The sequence below is a fragment of the Podarcis muralis genome, chromosome 12, assembly GCF_964188315.1.
Source record: "Podarcis muralis chromosome 12, rPodMur119.hap1.1, whole genome shotgun sequence".
NCBI lineage: Eukaryota > Metazoa > Chordata > Lepidosauria > Squamata > Lacertidae > Podarcis > Podarcis muralis.
Window position 1 is genome coordinate 44202788 of NC_135666.1, and position 23728 is coordinate 44226515.

Genomic DNA, 23728 nt, shown 5'->3' on the forward strand with positions numbered 1-23728 from the left:
AAAAAAAAAAGCCAAGGATTAGTGGAATAGTTATTAGGCAGATCCAAGTTGATAGATTCTGTGCATCTTTCTTGTGTGTGGTGCTAACATGCATTGTAGTTAAAAATCATATGCACAGTCAAGGGCAATATGGTTCAATTTTCAGCTGTGTAGGAACTCTTGAGTATTAAAGTTTCCCAGGCTGAGGTTTAATCTGACTTTTAGAAGACATCTGAAGGTAGCCCTGTTTAGGGAAGTTTTTAATGTTTGCTGTTTTATTGTGTTTTTAATATTCTGTTGGGAGCTGCCCAGAGTGGCTGGGGAAACCCAGCCAGATGGGCGGGGTATAAATAATAAATGATGATGATGATGGCTTGTGGGAGGAGCCATAGCTCAGTGGTAGAGCACTTGCTATGCATACATTCCTGTGTGGAATCCTTGGCATCTTCAGTTGATATGATCAGGTAGCAGTAGATTGGAAAGACCTCTGCTCTGAGACCCTGGAAAGCTGTATGTCACAGTGGGTTAGAAGGACCAATTATTTAACTAAGTGCAAGGTCACTTTATGTGTTATGGAGTAGCTTGGCCTTCTGCATAACCCTGCTAAATAGTTATGAGGAATTTAGTGTGCTTCAGGTGTAGATGTGCAGCAAATCCTTAATGATAAATAAGTTGACATTTTGATAACGGGTTCCTGTACTACTGGTTGCAGAATTTGGGGCTAAACTGGAAGTTTAAGCAGAGTAGGATCCAGAAAATAATTGGGACAATGCTGTTTGAGGTTTTGCGTAACGATTCCTGGGTTGGCGTGTTGACCCTTAAATCTCCCTGTCTGCTTATTCTGCCAGCAAGGGGATCAGGGCAAGGCCCTAAGTGGGTTCCAGGTGTCAGGTGTGCTGAGGACATCCCTTAGGGGAGCTCCCTGCATTCGGTCTCATTTGCACGGAAATATTATGTTAGTAGGTATGCTGCTTGGGAGGGTTCTGTGCTCGTTAATGATGGTAAGGGAATTGCAAAGTAAAGTACACTTTGTGTAGTCTATGAATCATTACATTGGGGAGAGCAGAGGAATTGCACTCCTGTGTATTCTCAGTTGCCAGGATGAGCACATCTGCTGCTACTCCTGTTTCATTCTTTAAAAAAAATAAAAAAGGGTCTTTATTGTTGAGAGGAAGGAGCCGTACTGAATTGCTGAAATATTCAAACGGATGCAAGCAGTGAATCAGAGATGGCATTTAGAACTACTGTGATTGGTTTGGATGACTCCTGTTTTGATAAGTGCTCTCTAAAGCATTTTTTTAAAAAATGCAGCTTATCCGATATGGTGAAAATTCCAAACTTTAGTATCGTGACAGCTTCACTGAAAAAGAAATAAGTATGTAACTTCCACTTGTCTTGCAAGATAATGGGGAAGACTTCTTGTGAGATGGCATGAGATTTAGCCGGATCCAAAGACGCTTCCTCCTTTCTGGATCGAGCCCATTGAGTATTTGCAAATTTGCAGAGGTGTTCTGCAATATATGGCATAAAATGGCATTTTCTTAACATAACCCCGAAGATCACTTTTGTAAGTGAAATTTGCACCACTATTCGGGCTTTGTTCCTGGTGTGCTTAGAGGACCTGACAGGGCACTTGATAAACAGTGGCTTATGAAAAGGCAATCAGCCACCAGGTTTTATCTGGTAAATAATTTTGCCTTGCTCCTCTTGACCGTTTCCCGTTTTGGATTTCAACAGTTTTATCAGAAGCAGCTCAGTTTGAAAGTATTAAGTATACAGAGTCATACACTTAATCCACTGGACAATTTTTGTCTACTTGATTTGGAGATATGGGAGACTGATAGAAAGTGAGGCTTTGGTTTATTTTTTGGTTTTGTTTTCTGGGCACATCAGTTCACTTCTCAATGTAAGTATGACTGTTATAATAAATAGATGATAGATAGATAGATAGATAGATAGATAGAGTCCATCTGCTAACATAATAGGTTTTGGTAGTGAGTTCTGCTGTGCATGAAATTATGGGAATGACTTTTAGTGGCTTGGAGTAAATATGCGTAGAATAGATATAACATACTCACCTACATGCAATATTACTCTAATCCTGATTTGTAGCACTCTGGCTCATCTGCCACTGCTGCCCTCCAAGTGCTATTTTTAAGACCTCTCACACACACAGTCTGCAGTCATTTCAACTGTGTTGAAATCTGCAACATAAATTCGAGCCTCTACAATTTACATGCAAGAGCCATTTCTATTCTTAAGCTGGAGGCGAGGATGTCAGCCCCTTTAAACCACATATTTTCCTCACTTACATTGATAATTCCTTGCTTCGTTACAGGTAGAAGTAAAATACATTCTGTAATATTTCTTAACGCTCTAGAATTGTGACCCTTACGTACATAGCAGTGAATCAGATTTTGGAAGCTAGGGCATTTATTTTGAGCCTGAATCGCCTGCATTCCTGCAAAAAATAAAATAAGAAATGCTTAGGATTTTAGTATTAAAAACCAAGCATTTCTTCATCCCTCTCACAGAATAGAGCTTACTGTCATGCTGGCAGTCCTTGGATATGATTCTGCACAGTGGCACACAGTACACTCCTAACCATGTTTACTTAAAAGTATGCTGTATTGAATTGAGTAGGACTTACTCCCAGGTAACTGGGGTTAGTCCAGTTACTGACATCTCCAGGTAGGGCTGGAAAAGACCCCTGCTTCAAACCCTGGAGAACTATTGCCTGTTAATGCAGACAGAAGAAGAAGAAGAAGAAGAAGAAGAAGAAGAAGAAGAAGAAGAGGAGGAGTTTGGATTTGATATCCCACCTTTCACTCCCTTTAAGGAGTCTCAAAGCGGCTAACATTCTCCTTTCCCTTCCTCCCCCACAACAAACACTCTGTGAGGTGAGTGGGGCTGAGAGACTTCAAAGAAGTGTGACTGGCCCAAGGTCACCCAGCAGCTGCATGTGGAGGAGCGGAGACACAAACCCGGTTCCCCAGATTACGAGACTACCGCTCTTAACCACTACACCACAGTGGCTCTCAGTACACAGCTAAAGGAGCAATAGTCTGACCTGTTCTATGCTGAGCTCTTCCCTTATAGTTAGGATGCCACATTATTCTTCCAATGTAACGTTAGAAAATTATGAGCATGCCACATTATTCATCTAATTCACCCCTCTCAGAGGTGCCAGCTTCTTCATAGGATTTTTTTTTTGGGGGGGTTGCATGATGTCGTGAGGAGCCAGGGGGTGGAGCCGAACACCCTCTGGAAATTGAACGCCCTCTGGAAAATACATTCAGGGGGCTGAAACCACCTCAGCCCCTAGGGGTCAACACCTATGACCCCTCCTGTTCAGAATGTATGGATTCCATCTCTTTTTGCATTTCGGGATATCACTCAATGTTTTCATGAGATTCATCCTTTATGGATTCCTAACTTTGAAACCATCCAGGGTTTCCCCTAAACTACCCAATGACTTCTGGAACCTATTCATAAATTTACCCAGCAGTTACCCTAAAGGTAACCTTGAAGCCTGTGCTTCTAGATAGATAGATAGTGTATATTCAGCCATTTCCATTGACATGTTGTTCTTTTAATTTACTATGGGCTATTTTGCTTTATTGGAAAGCCTCCAGATTGCAACATATAATTTTAATTCTTTGGATGCAATAGCCTTAAATAATTTAAGCTCCTTGTGTGTCATCACAGAACTATCTCATTACTATAGTTACTTTACGTAAATTGTAAGTTAAATTATAAGCCCATTTGCATCTGAATAGAAAAGATGAAGGGAACTAAAGCATAAATTTCGTAGACAGATACATTTGGTGTCCAAAATGAAACATAATTAGGTTCACCTACACAAGAAAATAAACATAAAACATGAAAATAAAATTGACAACTAATCTCTCAAAATTCTGTGCATTTTAATTCTTTGAAAATGAGTGTGCTAAAACATATAAGGCTGAAATAACTTAGCTGGTACCAAAACTCAGCAGAGCAATCTTCCAGTATTTCTTGAGGGAGAAAATCAAGGACTGCCGCATCGATAACCTTGATAATCAAGATAGTAATTGGCAATGTCTCTCTGGGACTAGTATGTCAGATTGAGGTCACATCAGCCTTCCTCATGCTCTAATTTGTGGATGATCGTCTAACAGTTAGATGAGAATTCACCTACAGTTCAAATTGGAAAATGCCCAGAATGTGCAGTACAGAATTTATCCCTCCCTTTGGGAAGATGAAGAATGCCACCCAAACTGGTAGAACAAGCTGGAACAGACTTTTAGCTGAGGGTTGAAATAGATACACAGACATGTACAACTGGGTTGAATAAAGATCACATTATTGAACATTAAACCAAACCTGCTGTAGGATACTGTAGGTGCAGGAACTGAGTACAGTCGTACCTTGGTTGTCAAACGCCTTAGTATTTGTCTGTTCTGGCTCCCGAACACCGCAAACCCAGAAGTAAGTGTTCCGGTTTGTGAACGTTCTTTGGAACTCAAACGTCTGACACAGCTTCCGCGGCTTCCAATTGGCTGCAGGAGCTTCCTGCAGCCAATTGGAAGCCGCGCCTTGGTTTCTGAACATTTTGGAAGTCGAATGGACTTCTGGAATGGATTCCGTTCGACTTCTGAGGTACCACTGTATAACTAACAAGGAAATACCACACTGTAAGGGTGACCAATACTCTGCTGGGTCAAGGACAAGCCATTATCCCTACCCCCCTTTTTAGTAACTCCCTGAACATGAGTATGCATCACCCCACTGTCCCCAGACCCCAAATCCCTGGCAGATAAGGCAAGTTGGCCTCAGAGGCACTCATTGGAGGACTGGGCCTGTATTCTCCCAAACATGGATTATCTACCCAGTAGTCTTTAGGATTTGATACAGCATTCAAACCTCATCAGTGTTTCGCACGAATATTTTGAGGAAGCACTTAGGGTTCTGAAACCTTCACGTAACTTTGGGTTGTACAAAGTAGCAGCAGCAGAGTATGTGCTTTGAATTCCTGGCACCCTTCAGTTAGAAGGATTAATCGGGAGATGCTACTAGTCAGAACAGAAAATACGGGTCTAGAAGGTAGAAAGCACTTCCTGTATTCCTCTGCGCGGTATATATTACCTTTAAATATTGTAATAGCGTCTTCTTGGAAGTGTTAAAAGGTAAAAAGAGTTTCAGAGTACGATCCACAGCTCTGCTGTGTTTCACTGGTAAGACCTCGTCTTCCTCTAAGAGTTCAATAACCTGGCTGTTGTAAATCATATGGCGTAAGACGGTGATGGGTCTTGCACAGTTTAGTGGCATTGCAAAAGCCACTCCTAGTAAATGGTTGGCCAGGAACAGGGAGGTATCATTTTGCAGTACCTGGCCATGCCCTATGCAGCTTAGTGTTGGTTGCCTAAAGACTGCTGAAGCTAGGGAACCATCCAAGCATATTTATGTATTTTCTTCTTTTGGGCTAGGTTCAAATGTAGCTTCAAAGCGAGACTTATGTTCTTAGTTGCACAGTTCCAATGGTGTGCAATTGGTATGCAAGTATGGATAATCCAAAAATGGATTGTTTTCTATTTTTTAAAAAAACCACTCTTTGAAATAGCAGCAGTAATATCGCAGTCAGACATAGTGAGTTTTATTGTGTAACATCAATTTCATTAAGAATATATGAGAGTATAATGAAGGGGGGAAAGGATTGACTCTGTTTTTTGAACATTCAGAATGCGTAATTTCTTTTTGTTTCTTTTAAATGAGGACGTTAATAAGGCAATATCTGTACCTTCACAGACAAATTTAGACCTGTGATGGAGTAATCCCAGCTGACTTTAAGGAATCTCGAGATAGTCTGATTTTCATTACCATTAGATGCTTCATCTGGTCACTTTAAAAAAAACAAAAACAAAAGACAACTGACTCCTTCATAGACTTAGAATATTGTTTTTCTCTACTAATAAATTTTAATGTGGCTGCGCCGCTATTAACAGGGTATGGATTCACTAGAGAACAATTCAAATTGATTTTGTTTCTAGCTCAGAAATATATTAAAGTGGCTTCCCGGTATAGAAAAGTCCTTGCGTGGTGAAGTGAACTTGTATCATGTCTTAACGCATCTTGTAATGGGAATCAGTAGCTTTTAGTGAGAAGTGGTGATTGATTGAACCATCCTGCGGACATCGAATTAGCCAGGTGCTCTTAGCTCCATCATAATGATACAGTCCCTGAGCTTTTCAATACAAAATGGCTCATTTTTGTGTCAAAGGCACCACCACTAGGAGATCAGTATTATCTTCCTCTGGCATCAGCTGCATTCCTTTCCAAAAAACGCTTCCTGCTTGAAGTAACATTACTCCCACGCTGGAAATTTCTTTAAAGGATGTGAATGTTCTCAATTCTCCCCCCCCCTCTCTCTCTCGGACTTGGTTGTGGTCACTGAGTTCCTATGAGATCAGAAGAATGGAATGAAAGTGTCCGCAAATGACACTTGAGCTATTTTCACAGCTGGATGCACACCAGCCAGTGTGGGCGATCCCTTACAGATGAATTAGCTCGTTCAAGTATGTGATACAAAACATCTGCTACAGACAGGACCAAAAAGAGAGAGAGAGAGAGAGCGTGCGCGCCTTTGAAGGCATCAGTTGAATGGGAGCTGCTTCTAACAATACTGAGCGAAATGTTCAGCAGTGAGGCAGCATTTCTATTCTTCTTTGCCGTTTAGTTATGTCCAACTCTTCGTGACCCCATGGACCAGAGCACGCCAGGCACTCCTGTCTTCCACTGCCTTCCGCAGTTGGTCAAACTCATGCTGGTAGCTTCGAGAACACTGTCCAACCATCTCGTCCTCTGTTGTCCCCTTCTCCTTGTGCCCTCCATCTTTCCCAACATCAGGGTCTTTTCCAGGGAGTCTTCTCTTCTCATGAGGTGGCCAAAGTATTGGAGCCTCAGCTTCAGGATCTGTCTTTCCAGTGTGCACTCAGGGCTGGTTTCCTTTAGAATGGATAGGTTTGATCTTCTTGCAGTCCATGGGACTCTCAAGAGTCTCCTCCAGCACCATAATTCAAAAGCATCAATTCTTCGGCGATCAGCCTTCTTTATGGTCCAGCTCTCACTTCCATACATCACTACTGGGAAAACCATAGCTTTAACTATACGGACCTTTGTCGGCAAGGTGATGTCTGTGCTTTTTAAGATGCTGTCTAGGTTTGTTATCACTTTTTCCTAAGAAACAGGCGTCTTTTAATTTCGCGACTGCTGTCACCATCTGCAGTGATCATGGAGCCCAAGAAAGTAAAATCTCTCACTGCCTCCATATCTTCCCCTTCTATTTGCCAGGGGGTGATGGGCCCAGTGGCCATAATCTTCGTTTTTTTTATGTTGAGCTTCAGACCATATTTTGCGCTCTCCTCTTTCACCCTCATTAAGAGGTTCTTTAATTCCCCCTCACTTACACAACCAGAAGTTATATATTTGAAATATTTGTTGCTTAATCAAGTGAAAGAACCACAGTTTGCTGCACATAGTCACAATTTGATTCTTGGCAGTTTCCAGCAAGAGCAAATTCCAGCTTCTCAGAATAGTCTTGTGAGATTTGGGCACCTTTAATACAGCGGCCAAGCCCTAGATGAATAGCTTTGAAAGCCAAACAAGTTGACTTGTACAATAACTGTTATTCTAACTCTTTCTTGCTAGTGTTGCTTTAATACCAGCTTTTTTCCCCTCCACCACCCCCAACAAAGTGCAGTAGAAATTCATTTCTGTCCATGCGACTCAGTGGCTGAAAATGCCCCAAAAATGTGTTCATTTGCAGCACGAACTGTTCAATACTGAGCCAAATCTAGAGATTTTCCTTCATCTTAAATAACCATATATAAATCATAAACATTCCCACAGTATTCTGTTTGGGGGCTGTTGCGTTTAGAAGCCTATTCTTTTTCTTCTGCTGTTTTCAGGTAATAATAAAAAAATATCAATAGTATGTGTCTCAGGACTATACAAACATGCTAAACACAAAAAGGAGGAGAAACTGCCTAAAGCGGATCAATCAGAGGTAGATGCACGTTAGTTATTACAGATCGATCAATCACGGGCTTTTGACAGTTTATACACAGCACAATATGCTTTACAATATGTAGTCTGTGCAAGCTCAGCTATAGTGAAGGTTAATAACTGAGATATATTTTTAGGGATTTTTTGGGGGAAACCATAAATTCATAGGAAACTAATGTAAAGCATACAATATATAGTAGAATGCAGTGATTGCTTTATGTGAATAAAATTAACCTACAGGTGGCTGAAATCTATTTTTATAATATATGTTGTCATGATTCCAGCAGCGGTTTTAGATTAAAATGTGGCCGTACATTTTGCCGCTATAAATACAAAATAGACTAGTTATTCATAATGTATGGCACCATTCAAAATTTATTCCCGTGTTACCTTACAACACATAGAAATTAACATTTAACATTTTGTATCTTCTAATTCTATTTGATATGCCAGTCATTCGGGTAAAAACAGAGACCCCCCCCAACCTATTACACATTCTTCCCAAAGGAAGTCATGAATGAAAACATTTTCAGACTTCGTCTAAACAATAGCAAGGTTGGGAGCTGACTGTGTTTCTTGGAAGGAGGAGGAGTTCCACAACTGTGGGCTGTAATGGGGGCGGGAGACGTCCTATCTCTCATTCTCGCCAGCCTGATCTCTCTTCCTGAAAGGCAAACACATTAGGGTATCTGGTTACAGATAGGTAGCCGTGTTGGTCTGCCATAGTCAAAACAAAAAAATATTCCTTCCAGTAGCACCTTAAAGACCAACTAAGTTAGTTCTTGGTATGAGCTTTCGTGTGCATGCACACTTCTTCAGATACATTAGGGTATCTGTCGCTGATCTTAAATCTCTGGCAGATTTGTATGGGCAGAGGTGGTTCTTTAGGTAACTTGGAATCAAGCCATTAAGGACTTTAAAGGTTATGGCCAACCTTTTGAATGGCGCCTGGGGGGATCTCCGTAGGGAGATCTACCATATTGAAACAGACTCACACCTGATGGTGAACCAAAGTCTTCCTAGCTACCACTACTGCCTGCGCCCTAGATTACTATCGGTGTCCCTTCCAACTCTACAAGTCTAACTATGATTCTAAATATAGCAAATAAATAAATAAATGCCCTCATTTCAATGTCTCTGTGTTGTTTACTATGTTTGACTATTGATCTATTTGTTTCCAGATATATCGGTGGGTTTTTTTGTGCTTCACTACTATACAACACTGTATTCACTGTTTTCCTTCTCATTTTTTCCATACGATCTGCCCTATCCTGTGACTTCAGAGCTTGAAAAAAGTGGTTTGGAAACAAGTCCCTTGCAGCTCATTAGGACTTAGGTAGCCGTGGTCACTGTATGGCAATGAGGGTAGGATCAGGAATTCCCACCCATACTGTTTGGAATCAGAAGGTGGTATTGGAGGTGCAGCACCATTCAAGTGTACAGTTGCTGAGAAGATAGTCGGTCCTGCTGATGTCAGTAGCTGTGCACGCAGAAATATATAATCTTGATATTTACAACCAGAAGTAGGTTTTATTTTTGGAATAATAAATTTTCAGAGTAGTTTTTACAGTTCTATCAAAAATTACTGATGTGGTTATACTATTAGAAATACATAGACAGATAATTATGAAATTATTGTGAGATTTAATAAGTTAATTGTTTATATTTGGGCAACTATTCTGCTGTACTTTACTGGAAGGAGAAAAACAATCATTTTCTTAATGACAATTTAAACAATTTATCTAACTAAAACAATAACATTATAGCATGCATATCCATGTTTGTTAACTGATGTGGTTAAATGATTTTTTAAAAAAAACAACTTCGACTGAGTTTTATTTAGCACACATGAAAAATTTAAAACAAATCCTTATTTCCTGATGAATAGCTTTTGGACTATAATGTAACTTAAATAATGTAACTTAAATGCTTTCCTCCAGAAGCATTTTATTTTTAAAATCCCATTTAAATTTTTAAAAACCTGATTTTTTTAAAAAAAACAACATTGAATTTTATCCACCCTGCTGCCAGCACGTCTACTACCATCTCCTTGCACCAGAAAGTGGGACATCTTCTCCTCCCTCTTGTGATGCAGCCCCCAGTGATTTCAGCTAGTCGCCTTTGTTTAGTCATTTAGTCGTGTCCTACTCTTCGTGACCCCATGGACCAGAGCACGCCAGGCACTTCTGTCTTCCAGCTAGTCGCCTTACCAGCTGCCATATCCCTTTAGTAGAGCAGCTGCCACCACAGATGTGCATTAAGTTTTTAAGCGGCATTCCTAAATACCATGCGAGGAACTGTGGAATGAAACCATGAATACACCTACAAAGTGAATACATGATAATGTAATAGGCGTACTGAGCTCTTCAAAATAGTGTTGCACTCAAATACTACTACTCTATCTGAGTGTATTAACAGACACCTGCATTTTCCGACCATCTCTCTTAACAGAAAAATAGCTCATCTTTACACACACACACATACACACACACCCCACATATATTTAAAACATACAGTCCCTGGGGGGGGGGGGGGGGAGATATTGAGAGGTGCTGGTTTTCTTTATCAAACTCTTTATTTATAATGAAGGGAATGCAAGGAGGAGAAGTCTAGTTCTGTTTCAAGTGCCGGGAAGAACAAACCAGTTTTTCTTCAAATTGTAGATAAAACATGACACAGCTAAAATATTCAGTCACTGGTGACACTCTGCTTTCCCACAGAATTGTTTCCAATGAGCATTCATTTGAATATCTGAGGTCAGAGCCTCCATGAAAACCTCAAAGAAGATTGTTGCACCAGACAGCATCACTCTTCATATGTCAGAATCTGCAAAGGAAGAGACGTTTCCTGCATTTTTTGGAACATTGGCAGTCCACAGGCAAACCACTTTTGAAATTGAGGAAGCTTTCGCAATCTGATTGTGATTATGGCATTAGGGTCCTCATGCAAACACTTCTGATGTGCTTTTAGAGTAGATTTTTGGCTCCTAGTCTATGTAGTCATGTTAATATGTTACCTGTGAAGTTACCGCATTTTTCGCTCTATAAGATGCACTTTTTCCCCTCCAAAAATTAAGGGGAAATGTGTGTGCGTCTTATGGAACGAATACAGGCTCCATGGCTTCAGCGGATAGCCGATAACCCATTATGGTTCAAAAACATATCAAAATGCATTTAGAAATTTTTGAGAGGTTTTCATGCAGATCTTTAAAATAATAAATTAATAATAATAATAATAATAATAATAATAATAATAATAATAATAATAATATATTTATACCCCACCCATCTGGGTGGGTTTCCCCAGCCACTCTGAGCAGCTCCTAATAGAATATTAAAAGCACAATAAAACATCAAACATTAAAAACTTCCCTAAACAGGGCTGCTTATAGATATCTTCTAAAACTCAGGTAGTTGTTTATTTCCTTGACATCTGATGGGAGGGTGTTCTACAGGGCGGGCTCTACTACTGAGAAGGCCCTCTGTCTGGTTCCCTGTAACCTCACTTCTCGCAGGGAGGGAACCGCCAGAAGGCCCTCGGAGCTGGATCTCAGTGTCCGGGCTGAACGATGGGGGTATACTCATGAGTATACTCATGAGCAAACAGAAAGTGGCATCGACCAGAAATAGATCCACCCAGCTCTGCATATATATATCATACCTATGTAAAATATATATGTGAACAATACACAGCAATTCAGGAAAGATGTATTGGGTGGAAGGAACAAGTTAAGTAAGCTATTAGTTACATGACACTAGACTACAGTCATCTTTGGAGTCGGTAAGATAATTCCAACACACCAGTGATCTACAAGCATTGAGTACAGAATTTTTTTTATTGTTGTTATTGTTACTATTGTTATTACATTTGTATACCATCATACAGTGGTGCCTCGCAAGACGAAATTAATCCGTTCCGCGAGTCTCTTCGTCTTGCGGTTTTTTCGTCTTGCGAAGCGTGGCTATTAGCGGCTTAGCGGCTATTAACGGCTTAGCGGCTCTTAACGGCTTAGCGGCATTAAGAAAAAGGAAACAAACTCGCAAGACGTTTCATCTTGCGAAGCAAGCCCATAGGGAAATTCGTCTTGCGGAACGACTCAAAAAACGGAAAACCCTTTCGTCTAGCGAGTTTTTCGTCTTGCGAGTTTTTCGTCTTGCGGGGCACCACTGTATACCCGCACATCTCAGGGTGGTTCACAAGATAAAATCACAATATAAAAATGTAAAATACATAATAAAACTAAAAGCAAGAACAACCCAATAATCCCCCCTCCCTTTCCAACACATTTTAAAAGGACATTGGATGTCACTCAGCCAAAGGTCTGGTTAAAGAGAAACGTTTTTGCCTGTCACCTAAAGGTGTATAATGAAGGACCAGCTGAACATCCCTGGGGAGAGCATTCCATAAATGGGGAGCCAGTTCAGAAAACGTTTGAACCTCTTGGCCAGTTAGGAGCTAAGACCAGGAATGGGACCTCTGGTTGGTAGGAGCTTCAAGTAATCCGTCAGACTTTTGAAAATGTTGGTACTTTCTTTTTTGATCTAGGTCAAAATAACATTAACATAATCTGTCCTATGAACAGCTGTAGCTGGATAGGAGGGGTATCTGATTTTTTTCCGAGGGGGTCAAATTAAGCAGGGAACTACTTTCATTTGATGTATTCAATTAACTATGCAAAGTTAAAGCAACAATGGCTAACTATTTTGCATATGGATCTATTGCTTTCTTCAATTTACATTCCTTTGAAATCAGGGGATGAAGCTTATACAGTCAGCAGCACAGCAGGTGAGCTCTGCAGGGACCACTGCTCAGCAGTTAAGCAGTCTTTTACATAAACAAACACCCTTCATTTTGGGTAGTCCTAATTAATGAGCACAGTCAGCAAGACCATGGTGCAGATAATCCTCCTCTCCTCCTCCCCATCAACGCAAGCCACCTTCTGTGTTGTTGTTTTTAAAATAAATTTTTATTAAGTTTTGCACAAATATCTCCAATCAAACAATTTTACAAATAACATATTTCATCTTTTGGACTTCCCTCAGCTTTTCTGACAATCATCCGTATTTAAATTTTTATCTACGCATCCCCCAAATTCAGTATCGCCTTTTAAAATACCTTTTCGAACATATTTACATTCTTGCAATATTCCTTATACAGTGGTACCTCGCAAGACGAACACCTCGCAAGACGGAAAACCCGCTAGACGAAAGGGTTTTCCGTTTTGGAGGCGCTTCGCAAAACGAATTTCCCTATAGGCTTGCCTCGCAAGACGAAAGCCCATAGGGAAATCTCCGGGACAGCGGGGAAGCGCAGCGCGTCTTCCCCACTGTCCTCGGACCTCCTCCGAAGCCTGGCGGCGGGGCGGGGACACCTCCTCTCGCCGCCGCCAGGCATCGGAACGATGCCCCGATGCCGGGCGGCGGGGCGGGAACCTCTCCCCCCACCGCCTGGCATCGGAAAGATGCCCCGATACCGGGCGGCGGGGCGGGAACCTCTCCCGCCGCCGCCGGGCATCGGAACGATGCCCCGATGCCGGGCGGCGGGGCGGGAACCTCTCCCCCGCCGCCCGGCATCGGAACGATGCCCCGATGCCAGGCGGCGGGGCGGGAACCTCTCACCCCGCCGCCGGGCATCGGAACGATGCCCCGATGCCGGGCGGCGGGGCGGGAACCTCTCACCCCGCCGCCGGGCATCGGAACGATGCCCCGATGCCGGGCGGCGGGGCGGGAACCTCTCACCCCGCCGCCGGGCATCGGAACGAGGTCCAGGGCCTCTTCTGAAGGCTGGTGGGGGGCAAAAGTCTTTGTCCCCCCTGCCTGCTTTCCCAGGGGCTTTTAAATCGCCCCGGACAGCGGAGAAGTCCTCCACTGTCCCGGCGATTTTAAAATGCCGCCCGCCAGCATTTTAAGATCGCCCCGGACAGCGGAGACGTCCTCCGCTGTCCCGGGGTTTTTTAAAATGCTGGGGGTGGGAAGAAAGGCCCTTGTCCCCCCCCAGCCTTCAGAAGAGGTCGGGGGACAGACTGTCCCCGGACCTGGTCTGAAGGCGGTTTCCCTAGGAACGCATTAATTGATTTTCAATGCATTCCTATGGGAAACCGTGCATCGCAAGACGAAAAACTCGCAAGACGAAGAGACTTGCGGAACGAATTAATTTCGTCTTGCGAGGCACCACTGTATTTTCCCAAAGCTTCTTTAAAACCCACTAGCGTTGTTTGTTCATCACATACACTCTTCAAATAATCTGTAAATTTTCCCCAGTCCTCAATGAACTTGTGATCTCGTTGATATCTTATTTTTCCAGTTAGTTTATCCAGTTCTGCATAGTCCGTTAGCTTCATTCTCCATTCCTCCAGAGTAGGTAGTTCTTCCTGCTTCCATTTTTGGGCCATTAATATTCTCACTGCTGTTATTGCATACTGAAAAAGTTTACAATCCTTTCTATTTATATCATTTTTTGTTATTCCTAGGAGAAAGGCTTCTGGTTTCTTTGCAAAAGTATATTTCAACATCTTCTTTAACTCATTATATATCATCTCCCAGAACCCCTTCACTTTCTTACATTCCCACTACATATGATAAAAAGTTCCTTCTTTTTCTTTACATTTCCAACACTTGTTACAAGTTTAAAACATTTTTGCTAATTTAACCGGTGTGATATACCATCTAATATACCATTTTCATAACATTTTCCTTTAATGTGGTGCATGCTGTAAACTTCAAATTATCATTCCATACTTTAACCCGGTCTTCAAAATGTATATTATACCCAAAATCTCTGGCCCAATGAATCATTACCAACTTGACTTCCTCATCCATCGTATACCATTCCAACAACATTTTATACATTTTCGATATTGTCTTACAATCATTATTTATTATTTCTGTTTGAAATTTTGAATCTTTTTCTTTATAACCCTTCTCTTTCGAGTCTTTTTTAAACATATCATTTATCTGATAGTAATGCAGCCAATCAAATACATATTCTTTTACTTGTTCATATGGCTTCATTTTCCATTTCTCTCCTTCTTTAATCACCAATTCTCCATAAGTGATCCAATTCCCTCTCATATTAATTTTCTTGACACACATGACTTCTAATGGAGACAACCAGTGTGGAACTCCTGGTTCCAATAATTTTTTATATCTCTCCCAAACTTCAATTAGCGATTTCCGGAAGATGTGGTTTTCAAAAGCTTTATGACTCTTCTTCTTCTCTAACCATAGATACGTGTGCCACCCAAATCTGTTATCAAATCCTTCTAAGTCCAACAATTTTGTATTCTTTAATTTTATCCATTCTTTTAACCAACAGAGACATGATGCTTCATAATATAGTTTCAAGTCTGGCAGGGCAAAACCACCTCTTTCTTTTGCATCTGTTAATAACTTAAATTGAATTCTCGGCTTTTTGCCCTGCCAGATATATCTTGAAATCACTCTTTGCCACTCTCTAAAAAGCATTGTCCCCTTTAGTATTGGAATCATCTGAAATAAAAATAACATCTTTGGGAGTCTTTTACATAAACAAACACCCTTCATTTTGGGTAGTCCTAATTAATGAGCACAGCCAGCAGGACCATAGTGCAGATAATCCTCCTCTCCTCCTCCCCATCAACGCAAGCCACCTTCTGATCCCAACTTTTCAGGGATTCAAACCAGCAACCAGATCTTCGTTAATCAAGAACAGCAATTGTGCTAGCAACCTAAGTCATTCTGCATATCTATATTTGCATATAAAGGTTAGACTTGTGATCTGCAGCTGGAATGTTCCCATCTCATCTCATAAAATGACCTACTTAAGAGGACCGATATCAAAATAAACAAATACTGAGATCATACAATAAGTTTCTCTGCTTGGCAAATAAGATTTCACATGGATTGTGCTGAGCAGAGTACAAAGGCTAGCGACATGGACTCTTATCCACTGACTTTGCCCGTATGAGCTGAGACATAGATGCAAGACACAAGAGAGTCACCTGAAGAACATGATGGGGAGATCCTAGGGTACCTTTTGGGGGCTGAGGGTCTCATTACCTAAGTGAAATGTTTTTGGGGCTGCATTCCAGTATCAGGTGAGGCTAGATCCACAAAAAGCAACACAGTCTTAACACAGAGACACAATCACACACACAGATATTTCCCGTGGCAACAGAGACATGTATTTTTTAACTCCACTCAAACTTTACATTCCATTTTCTCCATTGGCTAAATGAGGAATCTCCCTGGGGTCCAAGAGTTTCCTACCCCCAGTGTATGAGCTGGGAACTTATCTCTTAGTTGTGTGAGTAAGGCAGCACTTTTGTTTGCAGAGTACATCTGTTCTGGTAACTTCTTACTGGATACTATAGTAGTTTTTCTGCGGAAGTTACTGGTGTACTTGGTAGTACTATAAAATCCACTGGTTGGTAAGATGTGGTAAGACATGGGTCTATAACGTCCAGAAAAATCAACCACATTGCAGCTTCACTAAGCAGATGAGGGTGTGATGGATGACATGCTTTCTAGCTGACAAAGTATCTCTTAGGAAAGCAGGGAAGTTGCAGGCAATGGAGATGAATGGCATTCCAACAGTCTCTAAAGGTCGCACCAGGCCCACAGTGTGGAGCCTTCACATTGTTAGAAGAAAAAACTGCTCCTTTTCCCTTATGGGGAATCCAAGAACCCGTATAGGGTCCTTAAGTAAGTTCCCTATCGGTAGGAGAAATAACAGGGGCCAGACAGAGTATATTGAGAAGCAGAGCAGCTAGTAAGCCTGATCTTTATTAAAGTGTTGCAACATGGTCCCCACTCACCACACACAGGACGGAGGAGAGAACCCTGAACAGTGGTGCGCAAGCCCTTATATAGACGTTTGAAATTGCCCACCCTGTAGTCCAAGACCACCCCCCTCAAACATCATACATACATCACAGAAGGAGGCGGTCTACAGCAGAAATCCTATCTGCCAGGATACCTGATAATGGTCATTGATTGCATTGCCTGGGCAGCCTGACCATTCTTTTGTGATGGGTAATACTTTAGTTCCCGAATCCAGATCACAGGCTCACCCTATTCATGCACAGATATGCCCTTAAGGATTTGTAAGCAAAATACAATAGAGAGGCTTTCCCATTTCCTTCCTCCTTGTAGAGAAATATTTGAGGTCAATTTGGGAGAGTCAAAATGGCTTCAGGATTGCTCTCCTGTTCTATTTCAGACATGTGGTTTATATACCACTTATGTACGTGTTTGTCTTGTGCATTTATGAACATTTCATTTATATTTGAGACCTTAGAATTCTTATAACATTAACTTGAATGAAGAGGGAAGCCAGGGTGCAAAGCCTGTTAGATCAAAGTAAGGGCTCAGAACCCTCTATGCCATGTACTCCTAAAGAGCCTAATATGAACGCCAGGCAAAGTGGGGAAGGCAAAAAGTCCCACCTTCGAACTTGAAGGACCATAAAGCTGCTACATTGCATGTTCCCCCAGTGAGCCTGATGTTTAATGCACGTTTAAAAACTAGAATTCTAGGTGTAACATGTCTCTGAAGACAAGAAGAGCAAGGTGGGGAAAGGCAAGCGCCAAACACCACCATGGCCCCATGCCTTGATATGGGGATCCTCAACGAATTTAACACCAGCCGAGAAACATGGGGAATAATAATAATAAAAATATTTTTTTATTTATACCCCACCCTTCCCAGTTCAAAAACCGGGCTCAGGGCGGCTAACAACAAATTTAAACACTTAATTATAAAAACAGCATAAAATACAGTATAAAAACATGAATAACAATAAAAATAAAACAATTAGATAATCCCCAGGGCTAGCTGGCTGAATTGGTCCTACTTGGGCCAGCGAGGAGGTCAGCGGAGAATTAGCTGTGGGGTCTCAGAGTGGGTGATCTTCATAAAAGGGGTGGGGGAGGGAAGAAAAGGGAAATAAAAGATCAGCTTGAATTCAAATTAAAGGCCAGGCCCGATGGAAGGAGGTTAAATCCTGAAGGGCCCTAGTCTCGTGGGACAGTGCATTCCACCAGGTCGGAGCCATCACTGAAAAGGCCCTGGCCCTGGTGGAGGATAGTCTGACTTTCATAGGGACCTCTAAACTATGGTTATTCATGGACCTTAAGGTCCTCTGCGGGAAGGCACAGGCAAAAGCCAAACCTCGTCCCCACATTTCCAAGTGGCCCAGCACCTCAGTGATACCATACAGTAATCCTAGTGATGCTGCTGGTTCAAAACGGGCCACATGGAGAGGAGCAGATACCATGAGATGTCAGGGTGGAGCAAAGTCACCTCCAACTAATGGTAGGAAACAATCTTATAGAAGTCCAACTTCTTTACATCAGGATGCACTAAGTGTGATAATTATTAGGCTATATTCCCATACTCTGGCAAACATTTTGGTAGCTGTGAAACTTTATCATGTAATTGAACACATTTATCTTCTGAAAGAGTGATTGGTCTTGCTGCATTTATCATGTGCATAATTATGGATCAGATTGCACACGCCCAGCAGCAAAGTAAGAAGATATTTTCAACAACTTCTTGGAGAAAAATTATTTGGGGCAGAAATAGGAAAAAAATATGAATTTGCTTGCATGGAATGACTTTTCATTTTAACATGAAAATATTAGCACCGTATTTTCAGCACAGTATATAATGTGTATGGGATATTTGAAGGCAAGAATTATACTCTAGATTTGGGAAGTTTTTGACTCAATATGCTTGTATTCGGTACAAAGGAATTAAATTAAGAGTTAGAACTTTTTTTCCTTTTCTTTTTTACTTTTCAACAAACAACCTAAACACTCTTAGTTCTGAAAAACGTAGTTTTCCAGGAATACTGAGGGTTCGTGGATGGTGGCAGGGGATTTGGGCAGTTATACAGGGACTTCCAGTTGATCAAACTATATCTTTTTCAGGAGCAGTAGGGAGAAGGGAAGAAGTCAGTTTGCCATACCCAGTTATGTACTAAATTAGGGTGGCAGGCTTGCTCATCACAAAGAGCTTTTAATAGCTAAGAGTCAATATCCAGTTCCCTTGCTGCACACAGTTTAATTTTGTTAACATTAAGACTGGATTGTTACTGAAACATGAAGTTACCTCAAATCAGTTCTTTTACAGTGGTACCTCGGGTTACAGACGCTTCAGGTTACAGACTCCGCTAACCCATAAATAGTACCTCGGGTTAAGAACTTTGCTTCAGGATGAGAACAGAAATCATGCTCCGGCGGTGCAGCGGCAGCAGGAGGCCCCATTAGCTAAAGTGGTGCTTCAGGTTAAGAACAGTTTCAGGTTAAGAATGGACTTCCAGAACGAATTAAGTACTTAACCCAAGGTACCACTGTATTTTGTAAAGGGGGAAAATAAAGCAAAAATAATGATTGAGAACAACCTTCAAAAATTCCCTGGATTTATATATGCTGCTTAACCTCAACCTCAGGTAACTGCTAGTGGCCCCCCATGGCTCAGATACTCAGCTTATATCCACCAGGAGCTGTGTGTTGCCCTGTCGGCTCAATTTTATGGAACCCCATTCCAGTTGAGGTCATAGAATTGTAGAGTTGGAAGGGACCTGGGGGTCATCTAGTCCAACCCCTGCAATGCAGTAATATTCCCCCCCCCATGGGGCTTGAACCCACGACTCTGAGGTTAAGGGTCTCATGCTCTACCAACTGAGCTACCCCAGGTCAAACTCTTCCCCTCCCTGCTGAACTTTTAGCACCTTCTGAATCCTTTATTATTATTATTTTCCAGAAGACATTTAAATAGGATTATGATTTTATAACTTTAACTGATATTTATTTGCATTTACCTGAGTTTTCTTGTACACTGATTAGAAACAATTGTTAATTGAGCTGTATACGAATTGCCCAAGTAAATTTTTGTGTGTGGGTGGGATCCAGAGAACTGTGATCAGAAGGAAGATGGCTGCTAGCAGTGTTCTGCAGGTTGTAGCACAAAAGGCTTCTGGACTTTGGTATCATGACAATACTTATAAGAGGATGTTGTTAGTGGCACTAAAAGAATGGTGGCAGTATATCGCGATATAAGGGATTGTTATTTCTGATGTACCACCTGATCAGTGGCTTAGATTTACACTAGTTAACCAGCAACCGTTGTTCTTGCCCAGAGCCGTCCTTCCCATTGGTCTTAGTGGTTCGTTGCGCCAGGGCGCCGGCCTCTCAGGGGCGCCCTAGCGAGTGAGGGAGCTGCACGGCTTTGCTGGCAGCCTCCCCTTTCCCTGCACCCCTGCCAGCTGTGCCCCACCAACTATATGGCTGGCGGGCATGCAGTTTCCTTCCCAAGCCTCCACAGGAGGAGAGCGATCCCTGCAGAGGCCTGGCAAAAGGCGGTGCGCAGCCTTCTTGGGCGGCCTGACACCAGAGAGCATGTCCGCAAGCACGTTTTCCTGCTTGATCGTTGCCACCACGCTGGGGATCAGGGCGGTGGGGGAGGCAGAGGACATTTTCCACTGCCCCCTCCCTTGTTTTGGAGTTGCCGGGGGGGGGGGGGGCACGCCGGAAGGATATTTTGAGGCCCTTTCTTGCCTGCCGTTGATGAGCTGTGTCCTTCATCTACACAATCAAATCAGGTTTCCACTCTCTTCTCCTGTGCATGTATACACACACACACACACACACACACACACACACACACACACTCTTACACTTTCCCCCTCTTGCTTTCCATGGGGACTTCTGAAATTAATTGCCGCAGCCACCTCTGACAGTCAAATATTTCTTATGGCTACAGGCCATAAATTGACCATCTGCATACGATATGATATGGAACTGGGGTTTGTGTGTATTTGCAGGTGTATATCTTTGTTTCCTTCTTTTTCTGCAAAAAGATGGGTCCTTTGTGTCTGTGCAAGGGAAGAGGGTAATAGGAAGAGCGCCAGAATTAGCTGGATCTGTCTACCATTAGCTCCACCTGTTGTGACCCCTGGCTCTTCCTGATGTTAGCCAATCTGCCCTCTGACCCCACCAGTGCAAAGGGCAGCAGCTGCCACTGGCAGTAAGGTTATCTGTCAGTGATGCTTTTTGATAGGTGATTATGAGAGGCAGGAGAAGAAACTGTTCTCTCTCTCTCTCTCTCTCTCTCTCTCTCTCTCTCTCTCTCTCTGTGTGTGTGTGTGTGTGTGTGTGTGTGTGTGTGTGTGTAAAAAAAAATTCAACAAACAAATTTATCTTGGCCTTAGGGCACAATGTATGAAGAGTGCCTCCAGATTACTCTCATTTCCTATCTTTCTGAATCATTTTGATAACTAATGCAGGAGAGCTGAGTCTGAGCAACACATATTCCAAGACAATTGCAAGCTCTCAATTCTGAAGATGGTTTGTATTCTCAGGCTACGTTGAACGTCCAAGAAAATTACAGTCTCCTTTAGATAAAGGATATTGCACGGTATTGCCTCAAACCCTGGAAATCATTTGTTTGAAAGAAGAATAAGCAACAGGGTGAAAGGATCTTCATTCAGAAGATCACCGAAAAGTTCATAATAATCAAATCAGAACAGGACGCAGTGTTTTTAAAAAAATATTGTTTGTAGAGATGACATTCCAAAGAAGAGAGCATTCATTCTGTATTTCTAGGTTGCTTTTCAAAAACTGCTGCCAAGGAGATCAATACTATCTAACAACCACACATAGGAATTAATATAATTGTAAATAAGATAAACCATAAGATAAACCATTAATTAAAGTAACAAGAGCTGCAGAAAATAATCTATCAGGGACTAACTTCGAAAAGCAGAATGGAATAATGGCGTGATAATCACCTGTTTTGGAAATGAAATGAGGGTTTGTGAAAATGGACAGCATATGGAGGACCCACTACTCTGAACCCTCATTCTTGTGAGGATCAATCTGTCATCCACACAGGGGTTTTTTCCAGCCAGAACCCACCACAACTCAGTTCTGGCACCTCTCAGGTGGGTGCCCTTGCCATTATCAGAGAACAAGGGGGGGACATTCATGGTCAGTTCTGGCACCTCTTTTTCTAGAAAAATATCACTGTGTCCACATAATACAGTCCCTGAAGCAGCAGTTATTTAGCAGACCTCAGACTTGGAGGGAACGGGGTTCATACAGAGAGCTTTGCATCAAACAGTTAATGTGCTCTTATCTTGGCAGGAAATGGGTAACATTCACCTTAATAAGCCTGGTGACACTTGCAAAATGGTGTGTCGTGAGCCATTCAGACTTCAGAGGCTTAACATATTGCAGACATTGCCCCCCTGCCAGCCAGCCAGCTTCCCCCCCCAAGCGATCTACCTCAGTGTCTTGTGTCGAGAATAGCATGTCTGCCTGTAAATCACAGGTGCTGCAATAGGTTGTAGTAGTGATGCTGTTCTGAACATCAGTCAGTCCCTTGGTGTTTGACGTTATTGTAATGGAGTTGGCAGAAAGGTGAATGTCTACCACATGCGTGACTTTCATGTCTTCAAAGAGCCTTTAGCCAGCCAGGAATATTATGTTCTCAGTCTCTTGAGGAAAATAAACAAGCCCATGTCACTCACCTCTGGATCTCATCTGTGGGTTTCTTCTTCTTCTGTTGGCAAAGCAGATTTGTGTATTAATTGAGGCTCTTAACTCTAACAAGATGCAGAGCTCTGTGGTATCTTTGAAGAACCGTAGGATGGTCTGTGTGGCCATTCCCTCTCTCCTTTTTGTATAGAACTGATGTCTAACGGATGAGCGCAGGTGGAGGAATTCATTCTAGCGTAGCAAGTTTTGTAGATGGGTAAGAAATTTTCCCTCTTTCCTGCCATAGGTTTATTATGTGTGCTCTGCCTAACACAATCAGTTATTCCTCTTGTTCATCATCCCATAGCTATCACCTCTCTCTCCCTCTCTTTATGCAATGTAACACCTTGTGCACATTCTTTTATAATAATAATAATTTATTATTTATACCCCACCCACCTGGTTGGGTTTCCCCAGCCATTCAGGGCAGCTTCCAACAGGATATTAAAAACACAATAAAACATCAAACATTTAAAACTTCCCTAAACAGGGCTGTTTTCAGATGTTTTCTAAGAGTAAAGGTAAAGGGACCCCTGACCATTAGGTCCAGTCATGGACAACTCTGGGGTTGCGGCGCTCAGCTCGCTTTATTGGCCGAGGGAGCCGGCGTACAGCTTCCGGGTCATGTGGCCAGCATGACTAAGCTGCTTCTGGCGAACCAGTGCTGCGCACAGAAACGCCGTTTACCTTCCTGCCAGAGCGGTACTTTTTATCTACTTGCACTTTGACGTGCTTTCGAACTGTTAGGTTGGCAGGAACAGGGACAGAGCAATGGGAGTTCACCCCGTTGTGGGGATTCGAACCGTCAACCTTCTGATCGGCAAGCCCTAGGCTCTGTGGATTAAGGTAGTTCTTTATTTCCTTGACATCTGATGGGAGGGTGTTCCACAGGGCGAGCGCCACTACCAAGAAGGCCCTCTGCCTGGTTCCCTGTAGCTTCATGTCTCGCAGTGAGGGAACTGCCAAAGGCCCTCCGAGCTGGATCTCAGTGTCCAGGCTGAACGATGTGGGTGGAGACGCTCCTTCAGGTATACTGGGCCAAGGCTGTTATAGACTGTGGTCAGATCCTGTGCAGCATACTTATCCAGAGTTTGAAAAGCAGGGAAAGCTATCTATTCAAGAATTAATGTGAACAGTCTAACTGCACGTGTACATGTCTTTACATGAGTCCCGCATGTGCTCTGTGTA

General features: G+C 42.3%; 1 protein-coding gene across 5 annotated transcripts in view; it reads left to right on the forward strand.

Moving 5' to 3' along the window:
- RBMS3 (RNA binding motif single stranded interacting protein 3) overlaps positions 1-23728 on the forward strand; it is a 749106-nt gene that overhangs the window by 686754 nt on the left and 38624 nt on the right. The gene's annotated exons all lie outside the window — the stretch shown is intronic.